A 14,228-nucleotide genomic window follows, 5' to 3' on the forward strand; every position below is an offset into this window, starting at 1 on the left:
GATTTGATTGAATTAGATCCGCTCTGTTTGATCCAAGTTAATATGGATTTGAACCCAGTTCAAGACCCATACTAACTAGAATCTGGTCCATGTAGGATCCATGTAGATTTTGGATATGGATTTGGACCTTGGATCTAGATCTAAAATTCATCTATGACCAATTTAAAATTTTAAAATCAATTTAAAATTTTAAAATCAATTTAAAATTTAAATTGTGTAGGTATAGTAGAACTCTACTCTTAAGACACTTTCAGAGGGGGGCGACACCCTCTAGAATATTCTCATAATATTATATTGAATAAAATAATAAATAAATAAATAAATTAAAAGAATAATAATCTAGAAATAATGTAGAGTTCTACATGAAATAGAACTTTACCCAGTTAAGTACTCTAGAGGGGATGTCACCCTCTAGATAAATCTTAGTTAAAAAAATAAAAAAAAATTAAAATTATAACACCTGTGAATTTTGTTTATTTTAACTTCTAAATTCATGTGATATTCCAGTTAAATTCAAGCAAAATTTAAGAGTTTAAATTAAACAAAAACTTTAGTTAGGTCCGTTGTGAGCCATAGATCTCATAGGAGATCAGATTTGGTGATTTTAGTTATGGGTTGGTTAAAAAAAATAAATTTTAAAATTGATCAACCTCTATTTTGGGTTTTTCAACTTGGATGAGGTTCATAATTTGATTGTTTAAAATTAATCGGATAATATTTTGGATATAACATAATTAGGTTGGATATAATCTATGACATTTAAATCAATTTAGGGATGGATTGAATTGGATTAGATATAACTCAGGAGTTTGGATCTAATCTCATTAGATTTGACCTATATGGTGGGATGCTCCAAAAAATGTCATTATTGTTTTGATAAAATTTTTGGCCGATTGGTGCCTCATCTGAAAGTGCACTAGGATCGAGACAACGAGCACTAGAGGGGGGTGAATAGTGCTTTTAAAACTTTCTGCGGAATATTGAAGGATTTTGCAAATCTCAAAGCAAACACACAAAGAACACAAGATTTTATCCTGGTTCGGTCAAACCCGACCTACATTCAGTCCCCAAGCAAAACCCGCTTGAGATTTTCCACTATCAACCTTGTAAACTACAAGATCACACAGACCATAACCGGTCCCACTTTCAGTAACAATCCTACTGAAAGCAAACAACTCCTTTACACCAAGGAGTCCTTCTTTTTACACAAAAGAAATAAGAACTTACAATACAACCTATGAGCCTTCCTTTTGAATGCAAATGAAATGCAATTGGCTTTTGAGGTTGTTGAAAACACTCTACTCACGAATTCACTATCTCTCAAAGTGATTTGAGTGAAAAACTGAAGTGAAAATATCACGTGAGTGAGAAAACAAATACTTGACTGAATAAGAGTGAAAAGCAAGATTCAAATCGATTGAATTGTTGTTTTTGAGTGTAAAATGCACTCATATTTATAGTTAAAAGATTCCATACGTTGAGAGTATGAAAGGGTGTCAAAACTCTCCATTTTGAACGATCAAAATGTTTAAAAAATGAAAAGACACGCCTTTTTGAAGTTTCAGGAAAATGACAAAATTAGTCGACTGAAACATCAGTTAGTCGACTAATAGTTAGTTATTAGTAGACTGACAATTATCGTCGGTCGACTGATCTGTTAATCGAGCCGTTTGAAAATCTGAACTTTTGAAACTTAGTCGACTGGAGAAAAGTTAGTCGACTGATAATATCATCAGTAGACTGAAAAACCTTTTAGTCGACTGCTGCTAAAAACTTCTGAAAAACAAACATTCTGTTCGGTCGACTGATAAAAAGCATTAGTCGACTGCTGCTAAATTTTTCAGAAAACACATGTTCTGTTCAGTCGACTAAAAAACCATTAGTCGACTGCTGCTAATTTTCCAGAAAATAGACATTTTGTCCAGTCGACTGATAAAACCTTCGGTCGACTAATTTGACAAGAATGACTTTTTAGAAAATATGACGCGAAAGGATTAGTCGACTGATAAGTCTATTGGTCGACTAATAAACATGAAAATTTAAGAAAAGAGTTTTCTAAAAAGCTTTTCAAAAGAGTTTCTTTTAGAAAAGTTTTTCTAAAGACTTTTAATGTGAAATGCAACCTAAATATGCACTCTAAGTAAGGCTCTTACAAGAATCTAAGACTTTTAATGAATTAAACATTTGCACACTAGTCTTCAAGGATTCTTCACTGAATTCTTTAATTTCTTCATAGCCTTAGCTGAAATGCAGTTGATTCTACTTGCTCATCATCAAAACCTTGTACTTAAAGTATCATGTATGGCTTCATTGTCGTAACAATCTCCTCCTTTTTGATGATGACAAACTTAATCAAAGATGCATAGATGGAGATTTTACTCCCCCTATCAATATGCTGCAAAACATTAAAAGTTAGCACATTTAAAGCACATATAATACATATTGATTGGTCTGCATTTCCATTCATCATTTCTTCATGCATTTAGAAATACATTCATTCAAAGCTTTCTTTTTCTCTTAATTTTGCATTTCTCATGCAAGATCTCCTGTAATGTAATTGCTATCATCTTTTTCTCAAGATCTCCCTGCAATTTCAAAGTAATGCTATCTTTATCTTTTTCTCCCCCTTTGTCAGAATCAAAAAGAGTAAGGGCAAAAATAGCATAAGCAAAATAGACTTTTAACTCGTATCTCTATTTTAAAACACGGCAAGAGAGTTTCGGCGTGTTTTGAAGATGCGCCAGTCACTGCAAGAGGATTCCAGCGTTTCAAGATTACGGCCACAAGTTTCTGGCGTCTCCCTGTTACGGTAAGAAAATCCCGGCGATGATGGAGTCGAACGGTAATCCGAGGGTTTTTCGGAAGAGAGAGAGAGAGGCAAAAGAGAAAGAGGGGTTTTTGGTTTAAAGGGTTTCGTTTTTAAGAAAAACGAAAAGGTACGAAGTGAAACGATGCCTCTTTTAAAAAACGGGTTTTAAAAAACAAATCCAAGGGGTGTCGAGTCCCTTCACTTAAATTTTTTTTAAAAAAATTTAGTCGACTAAAACTTTGTCGGTCGACTTAAAAAAAATTGCGACTTATTTTAAAAAATATCATCAGTCGACTAGAACTATATCGGTCGACTAATATGATGCGATACATTCCAAAATATAAAACACCAGTCGACTAAAATTTTATCGGTCGACTCATATAGTGCGATTTTGAGATTTTGTTCAAAAATCAGCATTTTTATAAATCCAAAAACGAACAAATACCTAGTTCTCTCCTAATTCTCATAAAATCTTCATTTTTAAGAGGTTTAGTGAAGATATCGGCATGTTGTTCTTTAGTGGAAATAAAATTTAACGAAATATCTCCTTTTAACACATGATCTCTTAAAAAAATGATGTCTAACTTCAATATGCTTAGTTCTTGAGTGCTGAATAGGATTTTTCGAAAGATTTATAGCACTAGTGTTATCACAATAAATAGTTGTTGTGGAGTAGTTTAAACCAAAATCTTTTAAGGTCTGTTTCATCCAAAGTACTTGTGAACATGCTAAACTAGCCGCTATATATTCAGCTTCAGTTGTTGAGAGTGATACTGAATTTTGCTTTTTACTAAACCAAGAGACTAAGGAATTTCCCAAGAAATGACAAGTTCCACTAGTACTCTTGCGATCAGATTTACTTCCTACAAAATCTGCATCACTATATGAAACTAAATCAAAGGAAGATGATTTTGGGTAAAACAAACCGAAATCAGAAGTATCTTTCAAATAACGAAGAATTTGTTTTACTGCAGTTAAATGAGATTCCTTTGGATTAGCTTGAAATCTTGCACACATACAAACACTAAACATAATATCAGGTCGACTAGCAGTTAAGTATAATAGAGATCCGATCATACCTCTGTAGAGCTTAGTATCTACACTTTTACCATTTTCATCTTTTATCAAGAGAAGTAGTTGTACTCATAGGATTCCTTCTTGATTTCGATGAGTCCATCCCAAATCTCTTGAGAAGTTCTTTTGTATACTTAGCCTGATTGATGAAGATTCCTTCTTCAGTTTGCTTTATTTGAAGTCCAAGGAAGTAGTTTAATTCGCCCATCAAGCTCATTTCAAACTCTTCCTGCATAGTCTTAGCAAATTCTTTACAAAGAGAATCATTAGTAGAACCAAATATTATGTCATCAACATAAATTTGCACAATAAGAATATCTGAATTAAAATGTTTAATAAATAAAGTGGAGTCTACCCGACCAATGGAAAAACCAGATTGTTCTAGAAAATTTTGTAGTCTTTCATACCACGCTCTTGGTGCTTGTTTGAGTCCATACAGAGCTCTTTTCAATTTGTAGACCTTTTCTGGATATTTCTCATTTTCAAAGCCTGGGGGTTGCTCTACATAAACTTCTTCATTGATGTGTCCATTTAAGAATGCACTCTTAACATCAATTTGATATAACTTGAAGTTCATGTAACTAGCAAAAGCAAGCATCATACGAATTGACTCTAATCGAGCCACTGGTGCATAGGTTTCATCAAAATCTATGCCTTCTTCTTGATTATAGCCTTGTGCCACTAGCCTTGCTTTGTTATGAATGACTTCACCATTTTCATTCAGCTTATTTCGGAAGACCCATCTTGTTCCAATTACTGGATGATCCTTTGGTCTATCAACTAGATCCCAAACATCATTCCTAGTAAATTGGTTAAGTTCTTCAGACATGGCTAAAAGCCAAAATTCATCATCACATGCCTCATTGATATTCTTTGGTTCTAATTTAGATATGAAAGCAACATTTGCAATATATTTTTCTAACTGCATTCTAGTTTGGACACCACTCTTTATTTCACCAATAACTTGTTCATGTGGATGATTAGGAACTTCTTTCCAAACCGGTTGAAGAGGAATATTTTCTTGAGAAGTACTCTCTATCAAGGGTTCTTCTTGAAGTATTGCTTCTTCTTCTTCGCTTAGAGGTATAACCTATTCACAATTCTCATCAAATGCAACATGTAGAGATTCTTCAATACAAGATGTTCTTTTATTGAAAATGCGATATGCTTTACTTTTAGAAGAATATCCAAGAAATATTGATTCATCTGATTTTGAATCAAACTTATCAAGATTATCTTTGGTATTTAACAAGAAACATTTACTACCAAAAATTTTGAAATATGAGATCTTTGGTATACGATCATAATACAATTCAAAACATGTTTTATGTAAAATTGGTCGAATAAGAACACGATTTAAGACATAACATGCTGTATTAATTGCTTCAGCCCAAAAATATTTTGGTAAATTTTTATCTTGAAGCATGGTTCTAGCACATTCTTGCAAGGTTCTATTTTTTCTTTCAACAACTCCATTTTGTGGAGCCGCTCTAGGAAAAGCAAAGTTGTGAGATATACCATGTAAATCACAAAACTTTAGAAAAGATTCATTTTCAAATTCACCACCATGATCACTACGAATTTTAATAATAGATGTAGATTTTTCATTTGTAATTCTTCTACAAAGTTTAGAAAATTATGAAAAAGCATCATTTTTGCTTTTTAGAAAAATCACCCATGTAAACCGAGAATAATCATCTACTATAACAAAAGCATACTTGCTACCATTCAAACTTTGAATTCTAGATGGTCCAAATAGATCTAAATGTAAAAGTTCAAGAGGACGTTTTGTTGAAACTATATCTTTAGCTTTAAAAGAACTCTTAATTTGTTTACCCTTTTGACAAGCATCACATAAGTGATCCTTTTTATATGGTATTCTAGGTAGGCCTCTTACAAGATCATTCTTGGATAATTTTGAAATAATTTTAAAATTAACATGTCCAAGTCTCTTGTGCCATAACCATTGAATTTCATTTGAAACAATAAGACATTTTTCATTAAAAGAGGGTAATTCATCTAGATATAGTTCATACACATTGTTTCTTCTTTTACCTTTAAAAATGATCTTTTTAGATTGAAAATCAAAAATTAAGCATAAATCATTTTCAAAAGAAACATGAAAACCTTTATCACATAATTGACTAATAGATATTAAATTATGCATTAAACCATCTACTAAAAGAACATTTTCTATCAAGGGAAATTTTGGATTACCAATACCTATCACTTTTCCCTTGTTATTGTCACCAAAGGTGACAGTTCCTCCATCCTTATTTTGGAGGGTGGAAAATAACTCCGGCCTTCCAGTCATATGTTTGGAACAACCGCTGTCCAATATCCATTTGCTCCTTATGTTGTGTACCTACAACAAAATCAGAAAACAGAGCATTTGACCCCTTTCTATTTTCGGGTCCATGAGAGTTAGTCTTAAGAACCCATATCCATTTGGATTTTGGTTTCCTTTGATAATAAATATTCTTTCTATAAACATTTCTAGAATAATCATTTCTAGATGCATTTCTATTAGAACTAGAAAGTTTAGTTTTATGAACAAAAGGTTGAGAATAATGTCTTTGATTTTTCACCACATAGTTTGGTCTATTTTGAGTATCAAAGAAGCTATATCCCAATCCGGTTTTATTAACCGAGCATCTTTGAGAACCAAGAAGTTTTTCTAGATTCTCTTGACCATTTGTGAATTTGGTCACTATAGAAAGAAGATCATTTGACTTTTCTTTAAGACTAAATATTTCATTTTGTAAGAGATTGGTTCTAACTCAAATTTCTTTTATCTCAAGTGCTTGGCAAGAATTTTCCTTCTTGAGATCTTCTATTTCTTGAAGTAACACTTTATTTTGAGAGTCAAGAGTTAAATTTTCAGTTTTTAACTCTTTATTTTTAGAACTAAGACTCTTAAATTTAGCATATAAATCATTAAATGCTTCAAATAACTCATCATAGTCAAATTGACTTACCGAATTCTCTTGTGCTACAAAACACATGTTGGCGACTTCTTCATTTGATTCTTCTACCTTTGACGTACCTTCGTGTGTCACGAGAAGAGTATGCCAGATTTCATTTGCTGTAGAGCATTGAGAGATGTGATTGAACTCTACCTTGTCAACGCCACAATATAAGGCATTCATTGCCTTGGCATTAAGTGAAGCGGTCTTCTTTTCATCATCGGTCCATCGGCTGAAATCAATTGATGGAGTTTGGTACTTTTCTGAAACAACTCTTCAGATATCGAGATCCATGGATTGCAGGAATATTGTCATTCTTACTTTCCAGTATCCATAGTTTGTTCCGTCGAAGAGAGGAGGACGAACAGAGGAACTTCCTTCTTTGTGCTGAGATGTTGTAGTTGCCATGCTAGATGATGGTCAAATCAAAGTAATAGCAAACCTGTGCTCTGATACCAAATGAAAGTGCACTAGGATCGAGGCAACGAGCACTAGAGGGGGGGTGAATAGTGCTTTTAAAACTTTCTGCGGAATATTGAAGAATTTTGCAAATCTCAAAGCAAACACACAAAGAACACAAGATTTTATCCTGGTTCGGTCAAACCCGACCTACATTCAGTCCCCAAGCAAAACCCGCTTGAGATTTTCCACTATCAACCTTGTAAACTACAAGATCACACAAACCATAACCGGTCCCACTTTCAGTAACAATCCTACTGAAAGCAAACAACTCCTTTACACCAAGGAGTCCTTCTTTTTACACAAAAGAAATAAGAACTTACAATACAACCTATGAGCCTTCCTTTTGAATGCAAATGAAATGCAATTGGCTTTTGAGGTTGTTGAAAACACTCTACTCACGAATTCACTATCTCTCAAAGTGATTTGAGTGAAAAACTGAAGTGAAAATATCACGTGAGTGAGAAAACAAATACTTGACTGAATAAGAGTGAAAAGCAAGATTCAAATCGATTGAATTGTTGTTTTTGAGTGTAAAATGCACTCATATTTATAGTTAAAAGATTCCATACGTTGAGAGTATGAAAGGGTGTCAAAACTCTCCATTTTGAACGATCAAAATGTTTAAAAAATGAAAAGACACGCCTTTTTGAAGTTTCAGGAAAATGACAAAATTAGTCGACTGAAACATCAGTTAGTCGACTAATAGTTAGTTATTAGTAGACTGACAGTTATCGTCGGTCGACTGATCTGTTAATCGAGCCGTTTGAAAATCTGAACTTTTGAAACTTAGTCGACTGGAGAAAAGTTAGTCGACTGATAATATCATCAGTAGACTGAAAAACCTTTTAGTCGACTGCTGCTAAAAACTTCTGAAAAACAAACATTCTGTTCGGTCGACTGATAAAAAGCATTAGTCGACTGCTGCTAAATTTTTCAGAAAACACATGTTCTGTTCAGTCGACTAAAAAACCATTAGTCGACTGCTGCTAATTTTCCAAAAAATAGACATTTTGTCCAGTCGACTGATAAAACCTTCGGTCGACTAATTTGACAAGAATGACTTTTTAGAAAATATGGCGCGAAAGGATTAGTCGACTGATAAGTCTATTGGTCGACTAATAAACATGAAAATTTAAGAAAAGAGTTTTCTAAAAAGATTTTCAAAAAAGTTTCTTTTAGAAAAGTTTTTCTAAAGACTTTTAATGTGAAATGCAACCTAAATATGCACTCTAAGTAAGGCTCTTACAAGAATCTAAGACTTTTAATGAATTAAACATTTGCACACTAGTCTTCAAGGATTCTTCACTGAATTCTTTAATTTCTTCATAGCCTTAGCTGAAATGCAGTTGATTCTACTTGCTCATCATCAAAACCTTGTACTTGAAGTATCATGTATGGCTTCATTGTCGTAACATCATCCATTAAATCAAAGTCAACCTTGGTGTTCCTCATTTTGAGGGCAACAAAATCGACTATCTACATGCTCAAATTGGTGTTAATTTGAGCATTTTATCATCGACCGAAGTTCATGCCTAATTGTAGGTCGAATATCAATATTTTTCAGCGTCAACTAAATTTTGTTGTTGATCCGTGTTTGTACGATTAAATATACGACCACAACAATGATCTACGTTTTGAGGATTATCGAATCAATTGTTAATACGTTGAATTCTAAAGAGTCTTTGAGTCTGTAGGCCTCTCAAAAAGTTATTATGTTACTAGAGCCCAAGTTAGGGTAAGAAGTCTCCATATTTCTTTTCTAGCTTAATTAATTTTAAAATTTAATGAATTAGGACCCATAATTTATTATTTTATTTTATTAATAAAAGAGATTAATAGATATTAACCTCTTATATTAGAGATGTGACTCTTGCGTAAGCCCATCTATAAATAAAGGTATTCATGAAGATGATTAACAAAGTTAGTTCTTTCTCCCTCTCCCTATTGAAGTGCATCTATTTTTTCTTCTTCCTCACATCTTCTTCTTCTTCCTAACCATTAAGGTCATTTGGACCTCTATTAGAGACCTGCAACTACCTTGTTCAAGGTCTAATACAGCTTAAAATGAGGTGTGAGTAGAGGAAACAATGACAATATTGTTGTAGAAAACACATTTTCGGTAGGGAATCTCTACTTTCATGGTATTCGATTTTGAGTTGCATTAACATACCTTCTTTTTTTATTCAAAACTTGGATCTACATGTAATATATACCTAGAACATCTATGGCTATTAAATCTATATGAAAAAGCTATTTGAAAAACCAAAACAGTGCTTTAAAAGACCTGTTTTGAGAAAATAATTTGCAAAAGACTAGTTTTGAAACCCTAAAAAGCAAAAATTATATGAATAATTAAATCTGTATTTTATTAGATTGTTCATCATGTATAATGAATATAGAAGGGTGTGTTTGAGTATTTCTCTATAGATCTTAATGCTGTAAATTTATCTCTTGCATAGATCTTGGTTAAAAATACAAAAAAATTATTTTAAAGAAGGTTTTGCCAAAAATGTTTTAGGGTTTTGATGTTTTATGGTAAGAAAAGTTAATTAAAGCATTTATGGTAGATTAGTACATGTGTGTTATGATTAAAACAACATGTTATTGCTTAAATAAACCATGATTTCATGTTGCTTAATGTTTTTTATGATTCTTGCATAGATAAAATTGTATTTGAGATATTCTATGAAGGTTTTATGATTTTTGGATTATGGATGTTAAGGTTTTAACAAGATTAGCATAAATATGATCAAAGATGTGTTGTATGATGTTGTAAATATATTTAGAGCATCAAAAATTGTGATTATATGAATTTCACCATGATTCTTGTTCTTGCTTAATAGATCTTGCATGAGTTTGAATCTTGGCAAGAAGCATGTGTTGCTCTACTTATTATTGATTTTATTTATGCATTACAAAATTTATGTGTTAATTATTAGTTTTTCAAAATTAATTGCACTATTAAAATGTGGAGGGTCAGGGCTCGAAGTTGGTTTGCATGTGGATTTTCCAAATGGTTCTTCTGTAAAGAACTTGAATTGTTTAAAAGGTAAAAGAGAGCAAACAATTAATCTCTCCCTTGATGTCCCTTTCATAGTGTAGGAATCTTGAATAGTGGTCTTGGGAGACGTTACATCGGCAGTCTGATCAGATTGCGTATGCACAGTATAGTGGCAGACCTGATCAAATTGCAGTTACACATCACATTGGCAAATATGATTAGAATTGCTTATATGCTCAAATCTATAAATTTGATCAGGCTGCTAACACACACATATCGGCAAGTCTGATCAGATTGCTCACAAAAAAAATATATCGACAGATCTGATTAGACTGCTCGCATATAACATATTTGGTTCACTCAATATTTTGTTTCAGAATATGAAAAAAAAATTATCAAATAGCAAAGTCGACATGGCTAATATATATATATGTAGAGTCTAATCAAACTGTTGATGTATGTGTGCTTGTGCAATTTGATCAGACTGTCGATGTATGTATGCATGTGCAAGCTAATAAGACTACCGATATCTGGTGTGTGAGCAATCTGATCAAATTGACATATATGTTGTGTGTTTACAATCTGATTAGATTTGCTAGTGTGCTGTGAGTGAGGAATCTAATCAGATTTATCGATGGCAGTATGTGTGCAATCTGATCAGATTTGCTAATGTATTGTGTGTACAATCTGATTAGATTTGTGTGTGCAATTTGATTAGATTTGCCAATGTGCGTGTATGTTCAATTTGATCAGAGTTGCCAATGTGTGCTGCATGTTTGCAATCTGATCAGATTTGCTAGTGTGTTGTGAGTGAGCATTTTGATCAGATTTGTCGATGGTAGTATGTGTGCAATCTAATCAGATTTGCTAATATGTTGTGTATGCAATATGATCAGATTTGTCAATGTGTGTGTATATACAATCTGATCAGAGTTGTCAATGTGTGTTGTGTTTGCAATCTAATCAGATTTGCCAATGTGTGTTGTATTTGTAATCTGATCAGATTTGCTAGTGGGTTGTGTGCTTACAATCTGATCATATTTGCTAGTGTGTTGGTCTCGCAATCTGATCAGATTTGCTGGTATGCTGCATGTGAGCAATCTGATTATATTTTTCGATGGACTGGGTGTATGCAATCTGATCCGATTTACAGAGTTTCACTTGTATGTGAATCTGATCAGATTTACTAAGTCCAAGATATATGTAAAATTTGAACAGTTTTGCAGTGTTTAAGCTCATATTCATATTGGTTGCAAGATTATGTATCTGATTATATATTTTGATTCAGTTATGCATGCTTATACATTTGAATACCATGTTTCAAATGTGCATATCATACGCATGAATCTAAAGTTTATTTTAATGTTTGCATAAATATGATTGCATGTTTGGGTGTTTATGCATGGAATTTGTCATGATAATGTATGTTGCAAGCATCTGTTCGCATGCATATGTGTTGCTCTTTATGTGCATTCATTTTGTGTGGTTTAATATGCATTGTAATCATGTTATAAAATAAGGTGTGTATTGTATGTTCACTAAAATTTTGCATAAGATGCATATATCACTTTTGAGATGCTTTAGTGGTCAGATGTTAACCACTGCAGGTCATATAGGCAAGAAGCATGTGTTGCTCTACTTATTATTGATTTTATTTATGCATTACAAAATTTATGTGTTAATTATTAGTTTTTCAAAATTAATTGCACTATTAAAATGTGGAGGGTCAGGGCTCAAAGTTGGTTTGCATGTGGATTTTCCAAATGGTTCTTCTGTAAAGAACTTGAATTGTTTAAAAGGTAAAAGAGAGCAAACAATTAATCTCTCCCTTGATGTCCCTTTCATAGTGTAGGAATCTTGAATAGTGGTCTTGGGAGACGTGAGGATACTAAAGCTCCATATGTGATTATACCTCTGAGCCCGATGTGGTGATTCACGTCTCAACCATGATTTTAGAAAGTTTTCAGCCACTTTGACTGGGGGTGTTGTTGTTGTTGACTCAGGTGTAATTTTTGTATACCAAGAAAGTAGCGTTAATGGTTGAAGATTTACATTGATGTCACAACATTAGGTGATAATTTCTAATGTTACGATAGAAGGTGAGGATTCATGATAACGGTTGAGGAACAAGTGTGTAACTCAGTAATAAAATACAAATGGTATGATAAGCTACAACTAGGAACCTAACTTGTACTTTGAGAATTTGTGCCTGTTTTAAGTATCTGCGGGTTTAAGAAAAAGTAAAAATTAAACTTGTGTACATTTAATAAGGACATGCATGAAAATTGAATCATGCATATTTAATGTTCAACATTAATTCATGTATTCATGTTTATTTTGTTTTGCATGATACTTATTATTGCATGATGTTTATTTAAATGCTTGAATGATAAGTTGATTGTGGTAAATTGTTGTTGTGATATTCTTCTGAAATTTATGCATGAATTTGGTTTATGTTATTTTCTTTACTATTTGATTTTTTAGAGGAATTCATATAAAGAACTTTGGTTCTTAGCCATTTTCATAAAACTTTTTTATAGATTTGGATGCTCAGTAATGTTTTGACCTGCTAGCTGGAGACTGCGAGCCCTATGACTGATTCTGGTTATCTGATAGAGTGACTCATTATGATATAAATGGTTTTTGTTGTGAGTCTATTTGACATTTATTTATTGATTAATAAAGTTTGAATTACTCTTCTTCGATTCAATGCATAGTTTAGGTTGTGGTTTTGTATATTAAATCTGTGAGGCCCAGAATCTTTGGGTTTGTTTCCGCAATTGTTTTAAAAAAAATCACTATTTTTACGTGGGTCAATTGGGGTCGTGGAAGAAATTTCTTTGGGATGAGGAATTGAATTCGGTTGTCATCCGTGAACACCTGGAAAGATGTCAAGATTTATCTCTCAAGCTCCGGAACAAGTTAAGGTCGCAGTCTCTAGAGTGGAGAAACCTTACCTTTAGGGAAGAATTATATATATATATATGAAGATGGCTAAGGAAACTGCTATCAAGTCTTATGGAGGATGACATTCTCTAGTTACTTGCAGCATAGCTCATTTAATAAGATGGATTTCCCTTTTATAGGGAGTGGATCAAATGGTCTTAATAAGCATATGGCATACTTTTTTCCCAGAAGCATGTAAGAGAATCATCTCGATGACTTCTCTGAGCAATCTACTAAAAAGCATTTGGATATTGCAATTCAAGCTAGGGATAATACAGTTATAAGGTCTTGCAGTATAATGTTGAAAAGATTCATGACTTGTCCTGCGAAGAGCAACTCTCTACTGCAGAATTTATGGAAAGGTCTTGTCTTTCATCAGAAAGAGGGAGGCCCCTTCGGAACAAGTTTCTGCCAGTTCCTTAGGCTCTGCAGCAATCAGATACCATTCTTTAGTTTTTGGTTGCTGGAACGAATTGTTTGAAAGGAATTGTGTATAAGCATCTTGGAATTGTGCTCCGTACTGGGCATGATCTTTCTATATATTTTTTTCAGCTAAGCCAAGGGAATCACCCACTAATCACCTCAGTTGATAAAAACCCTTGAAGTCCCCCCCTGCCCACCAGGGAGTGCACCCAGCTTCGATCTTGTGGCAAAGACTGCCCTCCATGGGCTTCAAACTCATGATGTCCGGTCAACTTTGATTTTACATGTTATACTTGCATTCTCTACTTCATATGTCCTCTGCGTTTCCTGGGTTTTTGTAGCGCTTTGACGTGCACAACATCCATAATCTTGAAGCATTTTTTTCAGGGATAATTTAATAGCATATATGATATGCTTTCATCATTAAATGTCCCAAAAGAATCAAGAACTTTAAAAGATGCAGAGTTGGAAGCCAATCTACGGAGGTTGGCTAACCCAGACAGACACATCCACACTTGGTTACTTGGGAACTCCAGGATACTCCTTT

The sequence above is a fragment of the Nuphar pumila genome, chromosome 11, assembly GCF_984573655.1.
Source record: "Nuphar pumila chromosome 11, dmNupPumi1.hap1.1, whole genome shotgun sequence".
In the NCBI taxonomy this organism is placed as follows: Eukaryota; Viridiplantae; Streptophyta; class Magnoliopsida; order Nymphaeales; family Nymphaeaceae; genus Nuphar; species Nuphar pumila.